At 36.5% G+C, this 25,000-nt stretch overlaps 1 protein-coding gene across 39 annotated transcripts in view; it reads right to left on the bottom strand.

The window, feature by feature from the left end:
* The window catches only part of BBX (BBX high mobility group box domain containing), a 288,309-nt gene that overhangs the window by 161,509 nt on the left and 101,800 nt on the right, over positions 1 to 25,000 (bottom strand). For 31 of the 39 annotated variants that reach the window (XM_055383523.1, XM_031009315.3, XM_004036013.4 and 28 more), the window contains one exon: positions 3,839 to 3,912. The gene's annotated coding sequence lies outside the window, so the exon portion shown is untranslated. Of the gene's footprint in view, positions 1 to 3,660; positions 3,913 to 25,000 lie in introns of those variants that run through there. The other 8 variants (XM_055383503.2, XM_055383520.2, XM_055383522.2 and 5 more) reach the window with 3 other exon arrangements.

The following is a 25,000-nucleotide window of genomic DNA, read 5'->3' as shown; positions in this document are numbered from 1 at the left end:
GTAGAAGTAAAAAAGAATGCCTAAGTTCTTATGCATTCAGGACAATTTTTTAAAAACCCTTGGCAGGTGTGTGGACATATGTGTTTAAAAACAAACACATTTTAGATATGCACTGTCGGATGTCTATCAGAGGTATGGTACAGGGTATCAAGATTTTTGAACTTTGATCACATCTTTCTTTTTCAAACTACTACTTCTTGAGTGCTTCTATGTGCCGGGGACTCTTTTCAGGCAATTAACCCAATTATCTCATTTAATTCTCACAATCCTACAAGGTAGAGATCATTAGCCCTATACTACAATGAGAAAACAACATTTCAGAGAGGTCAAATATAATCACCCAAATGCTTTCAATTAAAAAGTGCCAAAACTAGGATTTATCTGAATCCAAAACCCATGTTTTGCTATAGTGTCTTGCCTTCTAACCTTATTTTTTTTTTAAGATGCAGATGTTGATATAGTTTGGCTCTGTGTCCCAACCCAAATCTCACCTTAAATCGTACTAATCCCCATGTCATGAGACGGACCTGGTGGGAGGTAACTGAATCATGGGGGTGGGTTTGCTTCCATGCCATTCTTGTAATGGTGATTAAGTCTCAAGAGATCAGATGGTTTTATAAAGGGGAGTCCCCGTGCACTTGCTCTCCTGCCTGCTGCCACGTAAGACGTGCCTTTCCTCTTCCTTCACCTTCTGCCATGATTGTGAGGCCTCCCAGCCATGTGAAACGGTGAGTCCATTAAACCTCTTTCCTTTATAAATTACCCAGTCTTGGGTATGTCTTTATTAGCAGCATAAGAACAGACTAATACAGATGTCTAAGCATGTTCCTTACTCCCAATCTTAAGGAACTATAAACTATCACAAAGCATTGTTTATATACTACTGGATCTTTAAATCAATCATCTTAATCCACACAAGTTTGATAATAATGTTTTTTCATATTGTGAGATGAATAAAACCACTATTGGCTGAGGAGTTCTATGTGCTAACAATTTTCTAGAAGATTCAAGAGATGATAATAATAATGCAAAAGTCACTGTATAGTAAATGTGACCTCAGGTAGAGTATCTTAGAAAACTCCCGGATGCAACTGTTAAGCTCCCTATGGTGTCTGCATTCTTCATCACTAGAATGATTCTTCAAATTGAACTTAAGTAGACAAAGGTATTTGGCTCCTGTTATATCCAGTACGATTAATATATTACTACTGGAAAAAGCGAAGTACCCATTTCCTCATTCTCATCCTATATCAAATTAGATAATATCTGTCAAAGTTCTGTAACCTATTATACATAGGTAAAAGAATTATTTTAAGTATCATATTTCCTTTCTCTAATTCTGTATGCAAATTACAGAGGGTCCAGTTTGCAGTAATTTTTATTCACTTTAAAATTACCTATAAAAGAATAATGTAAGTCTATTATACATATTAGAAACTTTTCCTAAGTTTTAGGAAAAGTTGTAAGGTACAAAACATCAAGAAACTCTTGAATTGTATCCTTAAAACTTGTCACTGACAATATTCCACGTAACAACAAAAGGATTCATGGTCAAACAATTTGACATGTTAAACAGATTAATTTACCGAAGAACTTCCTGGAATCTTTAATACATTATGTGCATTCTGTCTCTAAAAAAGCAGCAGATGGTATTTTGCAGATATAATAGTTAAAATATGTACTGTTTCTCCCTATCAGTCTTTCCCTATCCCCTCTTACAAGACCACTCTCTCAGATGATGCAGGTTTCACCCTGTGACATGCTCTAGCCAATTAAATATGAGAGTTAATGACATGTGCCACTTCCAAGCAGCCTTGTTAAGAGTCATAGTTCCATCACTTTTCTCTTTCCTCTTTCCTCTGCAAGACGTGTACATGCCAGAAAGACTGCTCCTTCAGCTTTGGTCCAAGAATGAAGAGGACACGGAGCAGAGTGGCAGGAGACTAATCAGGGACATGAACACAAATGAGAAATAAATGTTTATTGCCATAAACCACTAAGATTTGGAGGCTCTTCTGATATTGAAATGTAATTGACTAAGTTGACAGATATGTTTCCCAGATTTATTGAACCCTGGCATCCTTTTGCCAAGTAATATCTTCTAGGATTTGTTTCCTCAATTACTCCTGGTTTTTGTATGGCATCTTTTCTATTTCTCAGTTAATACTGCATTTAAGACAAGCATATAGGTCAGCTAGAAAGTATGCAGTCTTAGCCATCTGCAATTAATGTTCCATTTCAAATTTTATCAGCAGTGTGAATTTCTGTCAATTTCTGCTTATAGTCAATAAAACACTCTACTGCAATAATCTGATTAACATTCAGAAATCATTGCTCAGATGGCTACTTAGTGAAGTCTGCCATGGTAATCTTGGTTCATTACTTAGTTTTTCTGAACAGGTCAGATAAAGTGTCCGGCTTTGCTTTTTGTATATGTATTCATATTTAGCAAATTCAGAATACTGCCACAAATTCCATTTTCTTTAAACCTCACCATACTCAGCTCTCTTTTAGATTAGCAAATGAGAACATACTTGAAATTTCAGTATCAATTTTTGAAAATTCCATAGTCTATACTCCTGACTCAATAAAACCATAATTAACTGTATTCTGGCTGACATTCTTAAGTTCAGAATTTGTATTAATATTTGTAACAAGTGTGCCTTGAAGGATAGCACAGTGAAGAAGAAAAACAATAATTAAATTCCAGTCTTCTCACTGGCATTAAGGTTTTGTTGTTGTTTAAATGACCTATTATAAATACACATTCAAGTAAATCATATACATTTTACTATGTGTACAATCCTAGACAATGACTTTTAGGAGACTCGTTCAGAGGCCTTATATTTATACTGACATCATAGAAGCAATATTCAGTGATATAGTTACCAAAAGGGGAAGGTAGACACATAATCTAGACAGATGTAATAAGCTACCAAATATACTTTAAAATAGAAAACGTTTTGGATTAATCTTAATTAAAAAGTTAAAGAATAAGTTCCTTTCCTGAAAACTATAACTAAATAATATTTACTATATTTGCTCATTTTAATTCACAACTGTTTCTTCAGTCTTATAAATCGTCAGTTCACCATAAAGTATTCAGATACCAGTAAAGCAATCCCACATCTGATTCCCAGATTGGGAAAACTCTACGCATGTAAGTAATTATTATTAAAACTAATTTTAAAATATTATTACCATACATTAAAGTTAAAAAAATTTTTCCCCTAAAACGACAGCTTTGAAAATAACTAACATGTAAAAGGACAGTTATAGTATCTGTGAGTTTCAGAGTTTTATATAATTTGGCACATGTATATATTTTAAAATCTCAACTTTTTCCTTCATTATGTGGTTTTCATATATAAAGTGATTTCAAGATGCAGCTACACCCACCTCTATTATTTTTAACAGGTAAGAAAAACTCCATAATGCTTCAATACTGATTCATTTTTCAATTAAAGCCAACAGCAGTACAAAAAACAGCTTTTGGGGAACAGATCAATTTAATACCTATTTAGGTATATAACCTCTTAGTATCTAGGACTTTAGAAAACTGACTTTCACCAATAATGCACTACTGTGGAGAAACGAATCAGAGATTTTGAAACTGCTAGTTTTAACATTTTCATGATTTTAAAAGAAAATTTAACTTACTTGATAATGGAGATCAATAAAAGTCACACTTTAAAAAATAATAAAATTGACAAGAAAAAAATATCCAATGATCACACTTCCTTGATCATGTTGAGACCAGCTCTGACAGCACATAATTCTTGACTGCCTCACTGCTTCCAGGTAAGTAAGTAAGATGTACCTTCACAACAGCTCTTACCAGTCAAGTCAAGACTTTCCATTGTGATTTCAGTGGAACATCAGAACTTCCAGCTTCTGTGATGCAGCAGGATTCTGTGAAGGACCCATAGAAAAGTAGTTAAAATGGTGAGCCAGGAAGGCCTTTCAAATTAAAGCTGACACTCATTCTCTTTAGCAAAATAATCTCCAAATAAAATGAACTACCAGCCAAACAATCAACATGAGGCAAATATCCTTATGCCAATGCTAGTTAGAGAAAGTGGCCCTAAAGTGTTTATTTTCAATTTTAACAAAAAGACAGTTACTAAAATTATTCAACGGAAATTCTGAGATTAAGGTTACACATACTAAGAATTAATCACGGGCAATAACTTCTTGGCCTTTTGGCTATAATTAAGTGTAGAATTACAGGCAAATCCCCTGGAAAAACATGGGGTTAAATCGACACCCTAACTAAATTCAAGTTATTTTAAATGACTGGCCCCACTCAACTAGATAAACTGTGATTCAGATATTAATACTTATGATTTGCCTTTTAAATATTTTAAAGTTAATAGGGCAAGATAGTAAAAACGAACAAACAAGAAAGCAGCCTGGGGTGAGGGGGACAAATAGAAAATAATTTTTGTTTTTTAAGGATAAAGGATGAATATAAGATCAAAATCAGTGAAATGGTGTACATGTAAATTAAACGGAATATTTGATTTTAATAACACTGCAAATATATATCCCTAAACCATATCATTTCTAAGAATTCAAAAGTTATCATTTATGTTTCTTTGTAAGACAAATTTAGGCTGCTTCAGTGGTGAAACTAAATCCACACTCAACTAAAAGAAACAATTCCCTGCTCTAGGCAGATTATGACAATATATTTCTTCTAAATCTGTAAGCTACACACTGTAGAAACTGGATATCACTTTCTGGCTTATGGCTCTATCAATATAATATCAGTCATTTTATGGCTTAGCTTAAGTTTTTTTTTCTAATAAGCCACTATGATATGGAAGAACTGGCTCTTCACATTAAATACCAAAAATATGTAATGATTCATCTGAGTAATCCTATCTAGAATTAGATGACTCAGTTGCCACCCCGTGCTATTAACAAAAACAAAAGCTGGAAAGAATGAATAAAGTATTAATTGGTCTCATGTGGCTTCAGGCAAGATACTACTCATTCATCCATATTTTTTAAAACAAGGGCATAGATCAAAGAATAAATCCAGATCTTTGAAGCAAACTATAAAGGACACATATGAATACTTTCAAGTCAAACGTCTACGCTTTTACTACAGTTTAGGAAAGCAGCATGCCAATTCCAAACACTGATGAAATAAATAATATCAAAGTCTATTATTATAAAATAGGCAACATATAAATATCAAAAACATTTTTAAAGAAAATCTCATAATACTATCACATTCACATACTTTTCATATACATCTATGAAAGTATACAGAAGAACCATTAAATTTTATGAAATAGATGAGTAAATATCATGAAGTAAATAACTGTAAATAAACGTCAAGTAAATAAACTGGTATAATCTAAAAATATATATAATTTGTACTGCCAAAATTGGGATAAGAAAGTCTACCATTAATTTTGACAGTGTGAGTTTCATTCTTATTTTGGTTTAAGGATTTTCTCTTTAAGAAGTGAATATATGCTATCTGAGAAATAAAATACCCTATACATCCCTATATACGTAAGTTCTTTCAGGAGCTCAAAGATAAACTCATTAATCTTCAGGTACCCTCGGAGATTTGTTTCTATTAATATAATTGAATATACTCCAAAAAGCTGACCATAATTGCACTTTGTCTTGATAACCATTCAATAATTTATTACCCATGATGCAACTATCTATAGATAAAGTAGCAGAGGGGTGAGAGAGGAGATTGGCTATGCTTTGCCCAATATGGGTTTTTTAACTCTCTTAAAATAACGAAGGAATCATGGTAGACTTAAGAAGCCAGGAAATCAGCCACAGAGCAGACATCAGTTTCAAGGCTGAGGGTCCTGCCTGTGATAGACTGCCTTTGAGTTCTCTGACAGCCAAACAGAAACACTCCAAATTTTATCTGGCTATTACAAATGGCCACATGAGTAGCCTCAGAAAAGCAGTTGCAGCATAGGCTGGTCTGCATTTAAATCACTAGTATTTCAGAGAGTGTACTGATTTGACGGAAATGAGTGGTGATGTGAGGTATCAGGAAGGCAGGTGGGCCAGCAGGGGGAAATGCCCTAAGTATGAGCACAACACTATAGAACGGTGACTTGAATGAGCCCTGAGACCAACGCCTGGGCAGATTTTCATCTGGGCCACCTGGTACCTGTCTGTGTTCTCTGGGTCCCACTTTGGCTTACTTTCAACCCCCAATCACCCCCACAGAGCCTTGGCTTCCTGACTCCTGGTGATTAGCTCCACTGCCTCATTACGAACTTGTCTTTCCCTTTTCAAGGCCTCTGCTTCCCACCCATGACACTGCACACCCCCCTCCCAGTCCTAGCCAGCACTGATCTGGCACAGCTTAGGATTCCCTCTGAGAAACTTCATAATGGCAGGTGGGACAGCCATCTATTAAATATTATTTGTCCCTTACAAACAGGGCATCTGACTTGGCATCTGAAAAACCTATCTTACAGATGTGGTCTAAACCACCACTGAAACACGCTGAAGCAACTGGCTTTTTGACACAGCTCTCACACTCCCCCTTGAGGTGCTGTTTTAAAAAGCTTTTTATACTAAAAAAGGTGAGGTGCCACCTCTTACAATGAGGCAGATTCCCAATTAGTGTTAATGTCCAGCATAACATTCAAAGGCACGTCATTGCAAAATCCCCTAGTATGCCAAAACTGTGTTTTGCACCCTGATGTCACTACTACCTAGTCAGTGCAGAAGGGACTCCGAGGTAACGATGTTGCCCACTTACACAGAAGAATATTTAATCCCCATGAATGACTGCTTTTCTGATGTTTTCATCAATTCTCTGGGTAATAGATTAAGCTTTAACTAACTCATTTTCATACATACCCCTAATTCAATCAAGCTCAATAAAAGTCATTCTGGACTGCAATTATTTGCTAAGGAACAATTACATTCAACTGAAAAAAAAAACTGCTGGGCATGATACCATGCATGGTACACATGCCTCTCCATTTATAGACTAAAAACAACAACAAAAATAGCCAAACTGCTAGAAAAAGGAAATAAGGATTTTTTCCTCATCCTCTGGAAAACAGAATACTCATGCTTTCATACCTTAAAAAGGGGGGAGGTAGGGAATGAAAAAGCAAATTTTTAAATGACTGATTTCAACTACATGTATGCTTTCAAAGAGACTGTATTTCTAATTTAAGAGCCAGCATGACTTCTGAGACCCCAAGCAAGTATAGGTCACGAACTAGGAGTTCTAATACCCACTCTTCCACAAAACCTTCCGCTGGCTTCCACCATTTCGTCAGTAGGTACTGTATTCCAATTTCCACTTTATAATGCCAGTTTTCTTAAGAGACTTTTCCTACTTTAAAACTACTTCTCCATCTTTACATGGATACAATTCTTATCTTCTCCTTGACTCACTATTTTATATACTACATGTTGATAAAATGAACTTAATCACCAAGCTTTTACCTCCATGTAATATAATGTAGTTGTGTTTGTAGTCAAAAAATTCTTGTTGATTTAATTAAAGCCTTCCCTGTCCTGGGTGTGCATAACCCTTTCCCATTCTATATATTCTGTTATTCCCAACAGTGGCCTCATACACATTACGCAATTTATAGTACTGAAAATGATGTTGTTATACCAACTGTTATGCAATTTTGGCCAATTAATTCCATGCCTCAGGTCACTGTTGTCCACTACAGGCTAAAGGCCTAGAAATGATAAACTGACAGTCTGATCTCTAGTTAAATCATCTGCTGAAATAAAATATCTTCATATAGAGAAAGATAACTGCAGGAACATATATACACTCACATACACACACATATAAAATAAAGAAAGTGGCAACATAAACTATGAATAAAGAGAAACTTTTGTTAAAATCACCCGTCTGTCTTTTACAGTTGAAGCTTAAACCACAGCTGTTTCACAGGCATTTCTGGCCAGGCACCAATCTTTAACTGAAATTACAATGACAGCTATACTGAGAATGGAAATCTCTCAAAAGAAATGCAAATGTGAATTACCTCTTTGTCACCTTCCCACCCCTACCTTGGCACTTCCTCATTACTCCCAGAGCCTTTCAGTTGAAAAACATTAAATATAGTAATAAAGGCAAACATGTCTTAAGAGTTCCCTAGATAATTTGGCAGTAAACCATAGTAACTACTAAGTAATTACAGATTTGTCCATTTGTTTGGATTCTCCAAAAAAAAGTATCAGAAAACACTAGGTAGCAGGGACAGAAAACTCCAGCATTCATTGTTTCAGACGGGCCCTTTATAACAGCAGATGAAAGATTTGCAAATCCTCTCCCCTTCAGTACTTAATATTGAACCAAGAATAAAGTTATTTTTAAAAATGACCGGCAAGGCTTGGTGGCTGACGCCTATAATCCCAGCACTTTGGAAGGCCCAGGCAGGTGGATCACTTGAGCTCAGTAGTTCAAAACCAGCCCAGGCATCATGGTGAAACTCCATCTCTACTAAAAATACAAAAAGTAGCTGGGTATGATGGTGTGGGCCTATAGTTCCAGCTACTCAGGAGGCTGAGGCAGGAGACTCGCTTAAACCCGGGAGGTGGAGGTTGCAGTGAGCTTAGGTAATGCCATTGCACTCCAGCCTGGGCGACAGAGTGAGATTCAGTCTCAAAAAAAAAAAAAAAAAAAAGAAAGAAAAGAAATTACCTACCACCTACCTATATGCCAACAGAATAGCAAGGCAAATGATGTAGCCTTTTACTGTTTGGGAAATTACTAACCTACTATGCATTAACACTGCAAAAACTATTAACAGACCAGGTGCGCTGGCTCATGCCTGTTAATCCCAGCACTTTGGGAGGTCGAGGCAGGTGGATCACCTGAGGTCAGGAGTTCAAGACCAGCCTGGCCAACATGGAGAAACCTTGTCTCCACTAAAAATACAAAAATTAGTTGGGCATGGTGTTGGATGCCTGTAATCCCAGCTACTTGGGAGGCTGAGGCAGGAGAATCACTTGAACCCGGGAGACGGAGGTTGCAGTAACCAAGATTGTACTACTGCACACCAGCCTGGGCAACAGAGCAAGACTCCATCTTACGAAACAACAACAACAACAAAACAGTTACTATAATAGTTACTGCTTTCTTAAAGCTGATGAGATCTAGTTGGGTGATCACATACACAAACACACACAGCTAAATAATAATAGCATAATATGTAATAAATGTCAAAATGGTAAGGAAAGGAATTTTTTCAAGTTAGAATATACCAGGGGATCTCTACACAGGAGATGAATAAAACTGGAACCTGAAGAACCAATGGCAGTTGGGAATACAGACAGACAGGATGGAGGAGAGTGTTAAAGGCATAGGATTAGCAAAGGTTCAATACTAAAGCAAGCATGACTTGCTGGAAGGGATAGGAGGCATATGCAGCAGATCTGGTTGAAGTACAGCGTTCACGTGAGAAAGTAGGACATGAAATGTGGGCAAATGAGAAAGCAATGTGATTTGCTCTTTTTTCTCTCCATAGTTTCCTAAATAGCAGAGTAATGTTAGCAGCATGGTGGTATACTAAGCATACTGGCCTTAGGTTTACTACCCTGCAATTGTGGGCCAATTCCTAAGCCTCTCTGAGCCTCTATTCCTCATCAGCAAAATTGGGATAACAATCCCTACATCTCTAATGGTTGCCTTCAGAATTATTAGAAGATATTATAAATTCAAAGCATTTGCTATACAATAAGTGCTCAATAAATGTCAGTAATCTCATTAGAGATAAAACTAAGGGGTAGAAAAGCATTTAATAAAGTTACATTGTGAACACACTTAAGTTTGCCTTGACTATTCTCAGCATTTGGGTGCTGAATGAATTGCTACTTCTCAAGTGTTATTTCACCATAGATTTTATTTTAATTTAGATGGCTTTCATATATGTTTAGTTCTGACAGTCTCACTTTTAACCCTACCAATTTCAATATACATTAGCTGATTTAATGTACATTGCCATAAGATTTTTGTACATTATGTACATTATGTACATTGCCATAAGATTTTTGCTGCAGGGACCATGGTGGAACCATGAATGTCTGCAATTTCCATAAGTGGAGAAGTAAAAGGAGTAGGCATTAGTCCAGTCAGATGCCTCTTTTAAACTCCTATGAATTGTATCAATGAGACCTTCTCAGGTATGGGATATCGCACATTTAAGGCAAAAAGAGTTTCACTTCCAGGAACGGTATAAAAACATGTTTGCCAGCAGCTACATCAGGAATAACGACAGGGAAGCCCCAGGATCTTTGGGAAGATTCATAAGCTCTATCAAGCCACTGAGAACTAAGCTGGAAAATAAACAGTGAAGATAATCCCAGCCCCATGGGATACCCCTCAGAGATTGGGTTAGTTGAAGTAAACCCTGACCTACACTGTTTAGGCATCAGCCTGCACCTTCAGGAAGGGGTTCTGCAAATGAAACCCACTGGAGAAACCTTAAGACCACCTTGTCCCCTGTTGAGGCAAGAGTGTTCCCTGGGCTCCTTTCACGTCAGCAATAATTTGGCAATAATTTGCAATATATTACAAAATCACATTCTTAATAAAAAAATTTAGTCCAAAATCATTTGATAAAAAGGGAAGTCATTAATTATCAATTTACATAATTTTAAATGGAAAATCTTCAGTTCCAAGAAGCAAAGGACAGTGATCTCTTATTTTTCCTTATTAATACATTAAATATCACTTAACAGCATATTATGATCAAAAATTATAATATATTCCTTTGCTTTTTTGAGACAGGGTCTCACTCTGTTGCCCAGGCTGGAGTGCAGTGGTGCAATCTCGGCTTACTAAAACCTCTGCCTCCTGGGCTCAGGTGATCCTCCCACCTTAGCCTCCTGAGTAGCTGGGACTGTAGGCACATGCCACCAGGCCTGGCTAGTGTGTGTGTGTGTGTGTGTGTGTGTGTGTGTGTGTGTGTGTGTGTGTGTGTGTGTGTGTGTGTGTGTGTGTGTGTGTGTGTGTGTGTGTGTGTGTACTTTTTTTTTTTTTTTTTTGGTAGAGGAGTGGTTTCTCCACGTTACCCAGGCTGGCATCTTGAACTCCGGAGCTCAACCAGTCCTCCCACCTCGGCCTCCCAAAATGTGGAATTACAGGCATTAGCCAGTGTGCCTGGTCATATGTTACTTGTTAAAAAAACAAAAAACTGTACTGTCCAGAAAAAGTACCTGTTTCAAGTGTGTCTAACATGTTTCCAGCAAATCGCTTACCTGCAGAAAGAATTGTTCCAGATATATTAATTCCAAGGATATTCCTGATAAGGAAGACACACAGGAGTCTGCTCAAAAGTGACCAATGGCAACTGTCAATATGCTCCTTTTTGAAGTAACTTATTACAAAGCAGTTATCCTTGGGACAAATAACATCACATGGCAATTAGTTGTTTTAAATCAGAAAACGAGGCTGGGCTCCATGGCTCACGCCTGTAATTCTAGCACTTTGGGAGGCCAAGGCAGGAGGATCACTTGAACTCAGGAGTTTGAGATCAGCCTGGGCAACATACTGAGAAGACCCCGCCTGCACAAAATATTTAAAAATTTGCTGGGCATAGTGATGTACACCTATAGTCCCAGCTACTTGGGAGGCTGAGGTGGAAGGACTGCTTGATTTCAGCAGTTCGAGACCAGCCTAGGCAATACAGTGAGACCTGCCTGTACAGATTTTTTTTTTTAATTAGTCAGGCTTGGTAGTTTGTGCCTGTAGTTAGTACCAGCTACTTGGAAGGCTGAGGTGGGAGGATGGCTTGAGCCTGGGAGTTCAAGGCTGCAGGGAGCCATGATTGCACCACTGCATTCTACCTGGGTAACAGAGCAAGACCCTGTCTCAAGAAAGAAAAGGAAGGAAATAAAGGAAAGAAGAAAGTAAAGGGAAGGAGTAAAGAAGGGAGGGAAAGAAGGAATCCAAGAAACTTTCCTTAGAGTCCATCAGGGAAGTCCAATCACATTTCCATAGCTGACGCCAAGTAGGACCCAGAAAGTTTAAGTGACTACACAAAAGGCCATCAGCTGGTTTATGATAGAGCTGTGACAACATCCCAGGTCTTCACATTGCTTTTCTCATGACTTCACACTGCTGCCCTTGTAGGAGTTGATGTTTCTCTCTATCACACATCCTGTGAAATCACAGGATTACAGAATGTTGGAGGCAGATAAGAGTTTGAAGCCACTCAGTTCAACCCATCGACCACACAACCAAGACAGAGGCAGAGGTAGGCCAGAACCCAGGGCTACTGCCATGGTCAGTACACTTGCCCTGTATCACACTGCCCTTCTGGAATATGATCAATCTGTTTGATCTGCAGTTTGTCATCCACAGACTAGCAAGAAGCTCCAGACCAGATTACAATGCATCCCTACTCTTCCTGTGTTCCTCTACAGAAGCGTTCAGTTGGAAAAGTATCGTAAAACCAGGGCCTAAGTTTTTACTGTCAATGCTCAGTCAGAGAATGTTTCTTGGCTCTAAAACACTTTCTCCTTTCTAGTCTGAAGGCAAAGAAAGATGCCTTCTACAGCCTGTTAGCTGTAGAAGTGAGCATGTAAAATATTTCTTTGTGTTCCTAAATATTCCTATAAATACCTTAGAATAAAAAGTTAATGTCAGTGTAGACAGTATAGAGGAATTCTCTGTAGTTTCCACTCAATTTTGCTGTAAGCTTAAAACTTCTAAAAAAAAAGTCTATTATTTTTTAAAAAGTTAATGCCAGTTTATTACATTCTAACTATATTAAAATTATATATTGACTGAAGAATAAATAGCAAGCCAATGCCAGTTGAGAATATATGAAGAGTAATTCTCCTTTAAACGCTCACCGCACTAGAAACACCTAGTACCAATTAAAATTATGTTTTCCATTAAAACTAAGCACATTCTCTACAGTAACAACCTCTTTACGATATAAATGCTCTACCAATAATTAATCCTCAATAAATGCCCTCTGCATTAGTTCTACTGCTCCCACAGCAGTCAATATTTAAAATAATACAAAACATTTAGTTTAGATTAAGCCAATTCAAAATAGCAAAGGAAATATTCTCCAACTATTTCCATTGGTAGACATAAGGGTTATCCTTTGTCACTAATTCCAGTGTAGCAACCCACAGAAATCAGTGCTATACAACTCCGGGGGCACCAATTATAAGTACTAAAAGGCAAATGGCAAAAGGCTTATCCTGAAGCAGCCTAAGAGATACCTGTAATAGCCATGGTTCTTAATACTGCTAATAAGTATTTTGAAATGTTAACTTCTTATATAATTATCAAAATCAGATTGTCAACTTTCAAGTCTCATGTACAAACTTTATTTAAATAGCAGAATAATCAGCTACAAAAGTGTATTTTCCATATTAGCTTTTCTTAAGCAGCAAATTATAGACATGTATGCTTTTGCCTGCTCATCATACAGTCTCCCCCACCTCCATTCCTTGGTAAAGGCGCTTAGATTTTTAGGAAAATATTCCATGTACCTTGAATGTATATATATTTTGGGAAAATAGTCCATGGCTCCTTGAGTGGGACTGACCTAATTCTACCCGAGTTTCAGGTAAAGAAATATCACCCAGGCTTGGCCACTCAGCTTATTCCATCTTCGTGAACACTGCAGCTGGGTGATGAATGGGTACGAAACCTGAATCATGGCAAAGCATGCAAAATAAATAATACCAAGTTTATGCTACATTATTCCCAGTGCCCAAAGGGAGAGGAGACAGAGAGTAGAACAATTAACAGTTTTGTTGAAATAAAAGTACTCCGGGCACGGTGGCTAACGCCTGTAGTCTCAACACTTTGGGAGGCCGAGGCGGGAGGATCACGAGGTCAGGAGTCTGAGACCATCCTGGCCAACATGGTGAAATGCCGTCTCTACTAAAAATACAAAAATTAGTCAGGCGTAGTGGCAGGCGCCTGTAATCCCAGCTACTCGGGAGGCTGAGGCAGGAGAATCGCTTGAACCAGGAGGCGGAGCTTGCAGTGAGCCGAGATGGCGCCACTGCACCCCAGCCTGGGCAACAGGGTGAGAATCCATCCCCCCCCCCAAAAAAAAAAAAAAAAGATGAAAATATTGAACCACATATATACTTCCTGAAAAGAAAGGAAAGAGAATACTGATTTATTTTACTCTATTTCAAATCCTAATTTCAGTGACTTTATTCAAAATTTTTGGCACATGATGATATTCAGTAAGTCAAGATGTTTAGATTTTAAATTTTTACTACATGTATCAGTTTCTCCTTCAATTGTATTTCCTATAAAGATAAGTTTCAGGTTTCAACACAAATACTAAAAACTGGCAAATGTTAATTTGACTTCTAAAACTAATTCTATGGTATTTCCAATATCTTGAAATTTGCTTATGGATGGCAGTATACTTAAGTGGACAGTGGCACACAATTCATTTTCCATGCAAGTTTATGGCTTGATATGTTTTCTTAGATTTAGCAGAAAAAATTAAACAAAATAAAAACATGGACTCATTTGGAATACGGTGTTTCGCTTCCGTGAGAGTTATCATACATGCCTCCAGAAAAACATAATCAATTTCTGAGGAGTTAAAGTAAAATATATCAATACCCAAACTATTCTAAATATAATTTTCAAATAAAATCTTCATAGCTTGAAAAGGCACAGTGTTTGAGTTATTTTTATAGATGGTAATAGTCACAAGGAACCCAAGAGTTGGGTATCATACAATATATATGATAATTATTTTCTTCACTAGACTAGATCCCTCATATCAACTTACTTGACCCAGGTCTCTTTCATAAAAGTTGAATTTAATATATGTGATATGGTCACACATGAACATCACATAATCAAAAACATAAACTTCAAACTACTGAGCTCTACCATTACTCAGATTCCAGACAAAGAGAGTACTTGCTATAACTTAAAAGCAACAACAAAAGTATTTGTTTATTCTCTGGAGGTAAGGTGGATAGAAAGAAAAGAATCATTAAATGTAAATTCAGACCTAACATTTATTTCCAAACGTTAGCTATATCAACAAGGCTTTTACAGGTTTCTGGAAATGCCAGAGCCTGCTTTGATAACAAGAGTAAAAGCAAACTTCAATTATTCTATTTTCAGGGTGAACAGTAACAGGAATAGTAACACACTTTGGATTCCAATTCTGAATCATGGTTTATAGCCTTCAATGAATCTCATCAGCAACAAGTTTCATATAATAAATTTTGGGGAATCTTCAAGAGATTGTCTATGATATAGACTTGATAGGCTTGAAATTTAAGGTTATTTGTTTACAGTAAAATCTACAACACAGTTCAACACTGTTGCTAGAAAATAATTTTAATTAACTAATTAGGTCGCGCTTTGTCTCCATACTCCAGTCCTCTCTCCAAAGCTATTTTAATATACTTACTGAATATTTTGTATGGTACTAATTCTACATAAAGCTGAGAATGGTACAACAGATAACAGAGGTAGAGGAGGGGACTAAGAGGGAAACTCCAGGTTTCTCTTTTGAACTTCTAGCATGAGAACTCAATGCATACTAACAGACATCTGTCTAAGTTAAAAATCCAACGGTAGAGTAATAAGACGAGGTGGCATGTAAGCATACCCACAGACATAAGTAAGCATTGTCATCTTTATCTGTTTATATAACTGAAAGGTATCACCTATAGTCTAAACTTAGTAGCATCAAGTGGAATGAATAGAAGTCCAAAAGTAGAGAATAGAGAGGGGATGCCTACCTTAACTGAAAAGCATGTGAAGTGACATATTGTAATATGAGCCAACACTGTGAAGTAGCTGGCTAGCAAGAAGAGATGAAAGCCCACTCTATCTGGTGCTGTCTGTCTACATCTGGTAAGAACATAAAGACTATGGAGAGGTTATGAAGAGGGGCTAAGAAACCCTGTTGGGGTCACAATAGTTGAAGGAAATGAAAATGTTACTCTGGAAAAGAAGAAGTGCTCTTTTCACATCCTTTTATGGTCTTAAGGAAGAGACATCAGACATAATTTTGTATGGTGGTTTCAGAGGTTAAAACTGAAATCAATAAGCAGATGTTTCTAACAGGCAGTTTTGGGGGTTCCGTATGAGGAAATTCTTTCTAACCATCAGGTCTGTCTAAAAATGAAGTGAGTTCCTCTTGGATGTTTGTGCAGGGCACTGAGGCCTTAGAGTCTAAGATTCTAACATTTCAAGATTCTTTATCTTTCAAAAAACAAAACAAATGAGAGCTGGAAACCATGATGCCTAAAATCAATCATGTCCGCAGGCATGATGCCCAGAGATGACAGCTCTATCCCTTTGATCTGCGCCAAATATGCTAGTGCAGTAATAAATTTTCAAAAGTTCAGGTTATATGCATTTTAAATCATGATTAATATCAGTATTAATATCAAACTGTTTAAGAAACTAAGAATTGATCATATGCTAGTTTCTAATTTAAAGATAGTACAGAACTTTTCATAAAATCAAAAGATTTAATAATAATATAATTCAACTATTATATATTTAGCTTATGCTCATTTTATTGCACTAAATTGAAACTGTTAACATATGAAATTCAAAATAAATAGCATTATTATCTATTTTCATATAACTGTTTTTTGAAATTCAAAGCACTTAGAAACATTCAAATCTATTAAAAATTATTATAGTAACTTATATAATAAAGTTTTCCCATGTTATATATTAAGAACAGAGCTAACAATAGCTACAGTTATACTCATTAACTGTACAAATATGAAAAATAATCTCCACAGTACAAATTATCAGATGGGTAAGTCATTCAACTACAAGGCTTCTCTATGTATATCCATTTTGTTTTACTTTTGGTTGTTGTTGTTTTTTAATCAGTATTTTATGAACATCCCAAAAGAACAGACTACTAATTGTAAAAGAGCAAAAGGATTTGTCAGAATCATTTAACAAGGGATTTTATCTTCTAATTTGTATCTTACAGACTTAGCTTCACATTTTTATTTCATTATCTTATAAAATTTGCTTTTCAGCATATTTTTAGCTGACCTTGCAGGGTAGAGAATGCATCCCAGAATTGAAGATCATAAGGTTAATATATTTGTAGAATTAACATGCCTTATAATTGACTTGCTAAGGGATTTTACCATTTTTCTCCTGCCAGGGGACATTCCCTTTCAGTTAAAATTCCACTATACAGATAACTACTTTGATAACAGGTGAGCTCTTTTTGTAATCACATATTTTTATTGTGTGAACCCTTCTCTTAAGGTTATTCCAAACATCTGACATAAAAGCAATAAAAGAAAATTCCAACAACCCTAAATTAAAAAATCATATTTCCTTTATAAAAATTAACTTCAAATAGATTACAAGTAGACACACCTACACACTTTCAAAAACTAAAAGTACTAATAAATATGTAAAAGCATTTCTAAGGCCAGGCGTGGTAGCTCATGCCTGTAATCCCAGCACTTTGGGAGGCCAAGGCTGGCAGATTATCTGAGGTCAAGAGTTTGAGACCAGCCTGGCCAACCTGGTAAAACCTTGTCTCTACTAAAAATTAAAAAAAAATAAAAAAAAAATTAGCTGGGCATGGTGGTGCATGCCTGTAGTCCCAGCTACTCGGGTAGGCTGAGGTAGGAGAATCACTTGAACCCAGGAGGCGGAGGTCGCAGTGAGCCAAGGTCACGCCACTGCACTCCAACCTGAGTGGCAGAGGGAGACGCCATCTCAACAAAAAAAAAAAAAGCATTTCTAAGATTCCACCAGAGGTTCCCACTAGGATCTGAAATTGAAACCTGTGAGCCAGCTCTTGATTGCCAGTGCTAAAGAAAGGCAACTGAATTAAGAATTCTGAAAACCATTTTCAAATCACTTTGAAATACCTTCTTCTCCCATAAATACATTTTCTTAAAATGATATAAATATATGCAAAAATAATTTAAGTTTTCAAATATAACACATTTAATGTAACTACTATTTACATTTCTTATGGTTAAAAGTAAAATCAATTTTACATTTCTTAGACGACACAAGGCAGAAAAGTATCAACTGCAGAGAAGTTAAAGAGTCTTCCGTAGCTAAGGAAAGTTGACCTGGAACTGAAATGTCATCAGGTTGTCACAAATAATCCACAAATAGCAAAAAGAATGCATGCACTGCTAATATATTTCTAGGTAAGAGACCCCACAAAAATGATGATGACTTTAAAAACAAAATAGAACCCCAAAACCTGTCTGAAGTTAATTAGATTTTTATTTTTAGGGTTTTTTTTTAAACTAATTCTAAGAAAGGAGAATGGTTTTTAACCCAAACATGCCAGAATAAAACTTACACTATGTATCAAACACAAAAATGTTTGGTTAAAGTCTTCTAGATGACCTACACTGGGAGACTTACTTGACACTTTGAATTTTATCCTAACACTTCACTTTCTCCCACCGCATGTATCTTCTACAGTGATTTTCTTCTTCCTTGTTTTAATCTAAACATCTTCACTATTTTTTATCCAAGTGCCTGCCTGGGCACTTTATGAGGTATGTTTGATTAGGCTATAGTCAGATGTGCCTAGGATGAGCCTAAAAATGAGCCCAAAGGCTTAGAAGGCTGGGCAGAGTGACAAGGTGGTAATTTCTCTATTGTGATGGAAAAGACTCCTGTCCAGGTGATTAGGATGAGCAGCAAGCTAAACAGTTTGTTCTAGTCAGGCAGAGATCCAGTTTGGGATCACTTTTACATGGGGTGTTATAATGAATGAATCAGAAAAAGTCTGAGCAGACAGGAAGATCTGTGAGTCATCTAAATGCACACCACTAAACCTATGGTGAAGAGATGTCACCCAGGGTCCTCCCCAAAAGAGAATAGGGAAATCAGGGGCCCATGGGCTGAAATCTCAGGGAACCTTCACAGCGTGGCTTTTGACAGTTCCTTTTTCATTGTGAGAAGAGTTAACAAAGAAACATGAACATGATCACCCTTGCCCATAACTGACACTGTTGAGTATTTCTAGGAGTTGGTCTAAACCTGTTCTCTGGGCAAGCTAATCCTCAAGTACCCCATCCCGACAGCACATGCCTGTCTACTGCGTACACTGTTCCTCCATAACTTTTCCTTATAATCCCACACATTTCAGAAGATCTCTCAAAAGATCTCTATACTCAAAACATGTTTTACTCACTGAATTATGTTCCCTTGGCCAGATCACATCCTATTTTCTGTCAGAATTGGTTTAAAGATGAAAGATAAGCTCATTGCTTTGGCAGGCAACAGAAATGGCAAACTCACTGGGTCGGGGCAAATTCTGTCTGAAAACTGAACGTCATTTTCCCCACTTCCACCCCAGAAATGTAAGTCCAAAATAGTTTAGGCAATGACAGCAACCAAATAATACCAGAGTTCCCCACCCGCATCGTGCAAAGGAGTGGGGAGGAGGAGGGAGAACATATTCAAATATAGAGTCCTTATATTTACTCTGAGACATTTAACTACTCACAATCTGTAGGAACCTCAAAAAGTTTCCACAATTATTTTTGAATCAATCACTCTCAAGCTGGACTACAAAACACAATCACAGGAGACACTTTAAAACATGCAGATAACCACACATTCTCTCCCCTAAACCAATTAAATCAGAATAATCCTGAACACTGGTCTCAGGCATCCAGAGCTGGAAAAGCTCCCCAGGGGATTCTAAGGTGCAGTCAGACTTGAGAACCGCTATGGATATAGAAGGACTGAAGTGATAACAACTAAGTGTTAAAAATTGATAGTATTTGTGACTGATGTGCTCAGAGGACTAAAGTGGAGGGTTTAAAACGGTCACAGGTAATATTGAATCAGACCAGTTAGGCTTATTCTCTTTTATAGCAAGACCGTACCTCTACAGACAGGCATCTCACCAGTTTATGCCACACATTTGAATGGATCTGTGTATTAAAAAAAAAATGGTGTTGGAGGAAAGTCTCAAAATACGCAATGTGAAACTGTCCTTACGTTCACAAAGCAATAAGGAAGAGATGTGGTTGGTTCATCATGCCCTTTCCTATGTTCTCCACCACATTTGATAAACATGTTTTGCAACTCAGCTGACTATATTAAGAATGCATTCTGTGGCTGCAAGAGAAGGGCAAAATTTCTGTGTGACCACTAAGCTCCAACCAGAAGTATGCCATGATTACTATTAAATAGATGGAACACGTTTGGCACTGAATGATGTGTTTGTAGAAGGAAAAAAAAAACATATCCCATGGCCAAAAGTTAATGACATTGGTTATCATCTTTAACATACCAATGAGCAGGGGAGATGAGGGGGAATATATCCTCTGTGAGGCTGCCCAGTTATTTCACAGTAGCTTCAAACATCATTCCACAATGGTGCTCAACATCATGTGCATAATGGGTACTAATTTAGGGACAGCTTTCTCTCATAATTCATCGGTATCTTTGTCCCTATATAAATAGTTGGCCCTTCTATGTAGAAATAAGTTGGGATTTATATAATCATGGACCCTGGATAGGTTTCAAGTGAAATCGTAAGGAAGTTGTTTGCTTTTTATATTATTTTGTTTTGTTTCCTCCTCATTAGCAATTAATTTGCATCTCATCTTCCTTTTGTGAAGAGGAGGTTCTAACGGAAAAAGCTACTGAACAACCTGAGAACTTAGCTACTCAAATCACCCAAAACACACATTCTCAGCTCTGCAAGCTGAGTACAAAGAGACCCAAATTTTATGGGTGGGGAGGGGAAGCTTAACTAACTACCTTAAAAAATGCAAGCTTCCCAGAGCTCAGTGCAAACATTTAAAAAGTAAACACTTCACAATTACAAAGAAATCAAAACACTTCTTTCAAGTGGAAAAAGATCAAGGAAATAAAAAATGCTGTTTGTGATGAACATCATGTAGTTTACTATCTAGAATTTCTCTAGGCAAAAAGATGCTTCTCTCGGGTACTAATACATGGAGTTTCTAATCTCTCACCCCTATAAGTTCCCATTTTATTTTAATAAAGAAAAACAAGCTGTGAAGGCCAATTTTCAGAGCAAGACAGTGTAAACTGCACATCTTGACCAAAGAAATACTAATTTTAAGTATTAAAAAACCCTAAAAATCAGTGATAACCAACTATTTGATGACACATCTATTTTATGTTCGGTTCAATTTCACAATGTGTCCTAATGTTCTGTGAATTTTAATATTATGTCACTAAGATAACTGGAGAGTTTCTTAAATTAAATGGAAATAATAATCTCAATGAATCCTAAAAAAAGGTTTCCTCATATAAAAAATGGTACATATAAAAAAGATATGAGAAAAAAATTATTTAATCTATTTCAACTTCTTTCTTTACTGAGAGGCTTCAAATAATTAGTTTTGTATTTTGACATCTGAGTTGAGAGATATTTTATTTTAAAAATTGGGTAATATGTTTTTTTCATTTCAATAAAAAAAGCAAACTCTTGATAAATACACTTTATTTGCACATGCACACAATTTTCATTTATAATCAGCTGCTTTTTAATTCAATATCTTTACTTATTAGCAATTTTACTCCAAAATATGGAATCCTTTATATCTTTCTATACTTTAAAATTGTATAGAATTTCTATCTTTAAAGTTGGTACAGTAAGCATTTATATCTTTGGTATAATTTTTTAAAATATGGAGCCCTCCAGTGGCCAAATACTTATAAATACCATGATAAATCAAGACAGTCTACTGATTGCCATGGGTACTACCTCTTTATGAACTCGTTTTATTCCTATGTTTAAAGAAGATAATTGCTTCAGTTAATTTCATTCATAAATAACCAGATGTAATCAGACTCTAGATTTTATAAAATGATGGACATTTTCCAGTGTTATAGTTCCCTTATTATTCATTGCTATAGTGAGAAAAAAACTCATTGAAAACATAATCAAAACAGGCATTCTAAGAAAAAAGAAGCAACTCTTTCAGATACTAAATAAAAATTCATTTAGAGAAAAACATTAAATAAGAAAGTTCATGCTTTCTTTCTTACAACATCTAAAAATAACTATTTTACATTCTTGTTACATATTATTTTTAAATAATTAGTGTCCTCTATAAGGAAACCATACCTATATCACTATCAATAGTGAGATATGGTCAATTTAGAAAAGAAAAAAAAAATTGAACCTAGTTAAACTTAGAGAAAGTAAAAGTTTAAATGATATTCAATCATAAAAAATGCACGTATAACACTTGAAATGCATTATTCTTCCTCAATGATTACATGCTAGGTGGTAATCAAATTAAAGAGTTCACTGTGGGTCAAAATTGTAGCTTCCAGCACTTATCAATATTCTTGCCTCAAAACTAATTGCTATTACCTAAATAACAACCTAAATAACCTAAATAACAACCAATTAAGCTTCTAAACAAACTACCAATTACAATAACAATCTCAACATTTAATCTCTTCGGCCACAGATCAGTGTTCATCTCTTCTTCATAGAGATACATAAGCCTCTGCATTTGGGAAACAGCCAGAAATTGATTTCTTCTGCCTAGTACCATCAATAAGAAACACACTAATCAAACAGGTATTGCAATGAGCACCTACTAGGTTCTAGAAGCCTTCACTGGAATAATCTCATTTAATTGCTACAGTAATCCGGTAAGATAAGGTGGTAGCCAGTAAGCCCAACCAATAATTTTCACTTCCTAGTAGTACTTCCTTCCACAATGAATAGGGCTGACCCGTGTAAGCAGTAAAATACTGAAGAAACGATAGTAAGAATTCTGAGGCCAGATCATTCAAGACATTGTGGCTTCTACTCTCTTGGACTACTTGCTCTGGGAAATACCAGCTGCAATGTCATGAGAACATTTAGAAGTCCTATGGAAGGCCAGGTGCGGTGGCTCACACCTTTAATCCTAGCACTAGAGGCCAAGATGGGCGGATCACTTGAGGTCAGGAGTTTGAGACCAGCCTGGCAAACTTGATGAAACCCCATCTCTACTAAAAATACAAAAATTAGTCAGCCGTGGTGGTGGGTGCCTGTAACCCCAGTTACTCGGGAGGCTGAGGCAGGAAAATCACTTGAACCCAGGAGGTAGAGGTTGCAGTGAGCTGAGAACATGCTACTGCACTACAGCCTGGGTGACAGCATAAGACTCCATCTCAAAAAAAAAAAAAAAAAAAAAAATCCTATGGAAAGGTCCACATGGTGAGGAAACTCATAAGCTCTCCTGCAAGCCAGGCACAACCTTGCCAGGCATGTGAGTGAACCACCTTGAAGTGATCCTCCCAGTCCTAGTCAAGGCTTCCCATGAATAGAGCCTAAGCCACCATCTTGACTGTACTTCATGAGATACCCTGAGCCAGAATCACACAGCTAAGTGACTCCTAAATTTCTGACCATAGAAACTGTGAGAGAATGAATGTTCATTGTTTTAAGTTTCACATAATTTGTTACACTTCAATAGATAACTAATACAGATTGATACTACAACTATTTTTATTTTACAGAAAAGCCCAGGAAGGTTTCAGATATGCTAGGAACAGGAATATCTTTTTGTTGAACTGTTTTTTCTCTTTTTGTCATTATTTGGTCATTTCACCAAAACATTTAACCTATAATATCTCAGATTTTCCAGTCACCCATATAGAACATGTTTCTTCTAGCTTTGCTTGTTAAATAGATTAATGTTCCTATACTTTTAGAAAAACTTTAAAATTGTTGACAGAAAATATATTATCGATTGTGTAATTTGGAGCCTATTTTACCAACGATCATGTCTCAGCTTGTGTGCCAAGCATGTAATATGTCCAGAACTTATGTGTAAGTAAGTGAAAATCCCCTTTTTTCATAACCTGTCTTTGTAATTCAAGATGTAAGGTATATATATTATATGTATGAAAACATCACTATGTACCCCATGAAAAAATACGATTATTATTTGTCAATTTAAATAATCTTACATGTAACAAACCTGCACACATACCCTTTGAATCTAAAATAAAAGTTGAAATTACATATAAAATAAAAACAAAGAGAAATAAAAGACAACAGTTCTAGAGCTACAGGGGACCTAGATGAAGGCACCTATATGGTGAAGTTTTTATATACAGACTATAAGCATTTATGTCCAAAAGGCCAGAACAAATTTAAGAATTTTAACAAAGAAAAAGAAACTACAAAACAAAACCAGAGTTTCTGGACATACAAAAAAATAACTGATGTTAAAAAACTCAATGGATGAATCTAGAATTAGATTATACAGGCCAGGCATGGTGGCTCCCATCTGTAATCACAGCACTTTGGGAGGCCAAGGCAGGTGGATCACTTGAGGCCAGGAGTTCGAGACTAGCCTGGACAACATGGCAAAACTCCGTCTCTACTATTAATAAAAATACAAAAATTAGCTGGGTGTAGTGGCGCATGCCTGTAATGCCAGCTACTCAGGTGGCTGAGGCAAGAGAATCGCTACTGTGTGTGTGGTGGAGGTTGCAGTGAGCTGAGACTGTGCCACTGCACTCCAGACTGGGAGACAGAGTGAGACTCTGTCCCAAAAAAAATAATAAAATTAGATTATACACAGCTGAGGAGAAAATTAGTGAACCAGAAGCAAAACTGGAATAAAACAATCAAAATGAATCATGTAGAGATAAAAGTATAAAATTACAGAATAGAGGGTAAGAGATACAGGAGATACAGTAAAGTCTAACTCTTAAGTCTCAGAAAGAGAACAAAAAGCTAATGAGGCAGAAAGAAGAAATTCCAAAGTTGTCCAGCAACTCTCTTTGAAATTATTTAAAATCAGCTAGCTTTAGCAGTACCTTCTCCAAAAATCAATGCTAGAAGAAAATAAAGTAATAGAATTATCAGTCATGGCCTAAGAATTTTATAACCAGCCTAATTACCATTTGCCTAAATTCAGGAGCAAACTATGAATGTTATTTTCCTAAGTAAACTACTTTTTCTTTTTTCTTTTTTTGATATGGAGTCTCGCTCTGTTGCTCAGGCTGGAGTGCAATGGCACGATCTCAGCTCACTGCAACCTC

This window comes from Gorilla gorilla, chromosome 2, assembly GCF_029281585.2.
Source record: "Gorilla gorilla gorilla isolate KB3781 chromosome 2, NHGRI_mGorGor1-v2.1_pri, whole genome shotgun sequence".
Classification (NCBI taxonomy): Eukaryota; Metazoa; Chordata; class Mammalia; order Primates; family Hominidae; genus Gorilla; species Gorilla gorilla.
The sequence above is the reverse complement of the archived record's forward strand: the minus strand, read 5'-3'. Positions and strand labels throughout refer to the sequence as shown.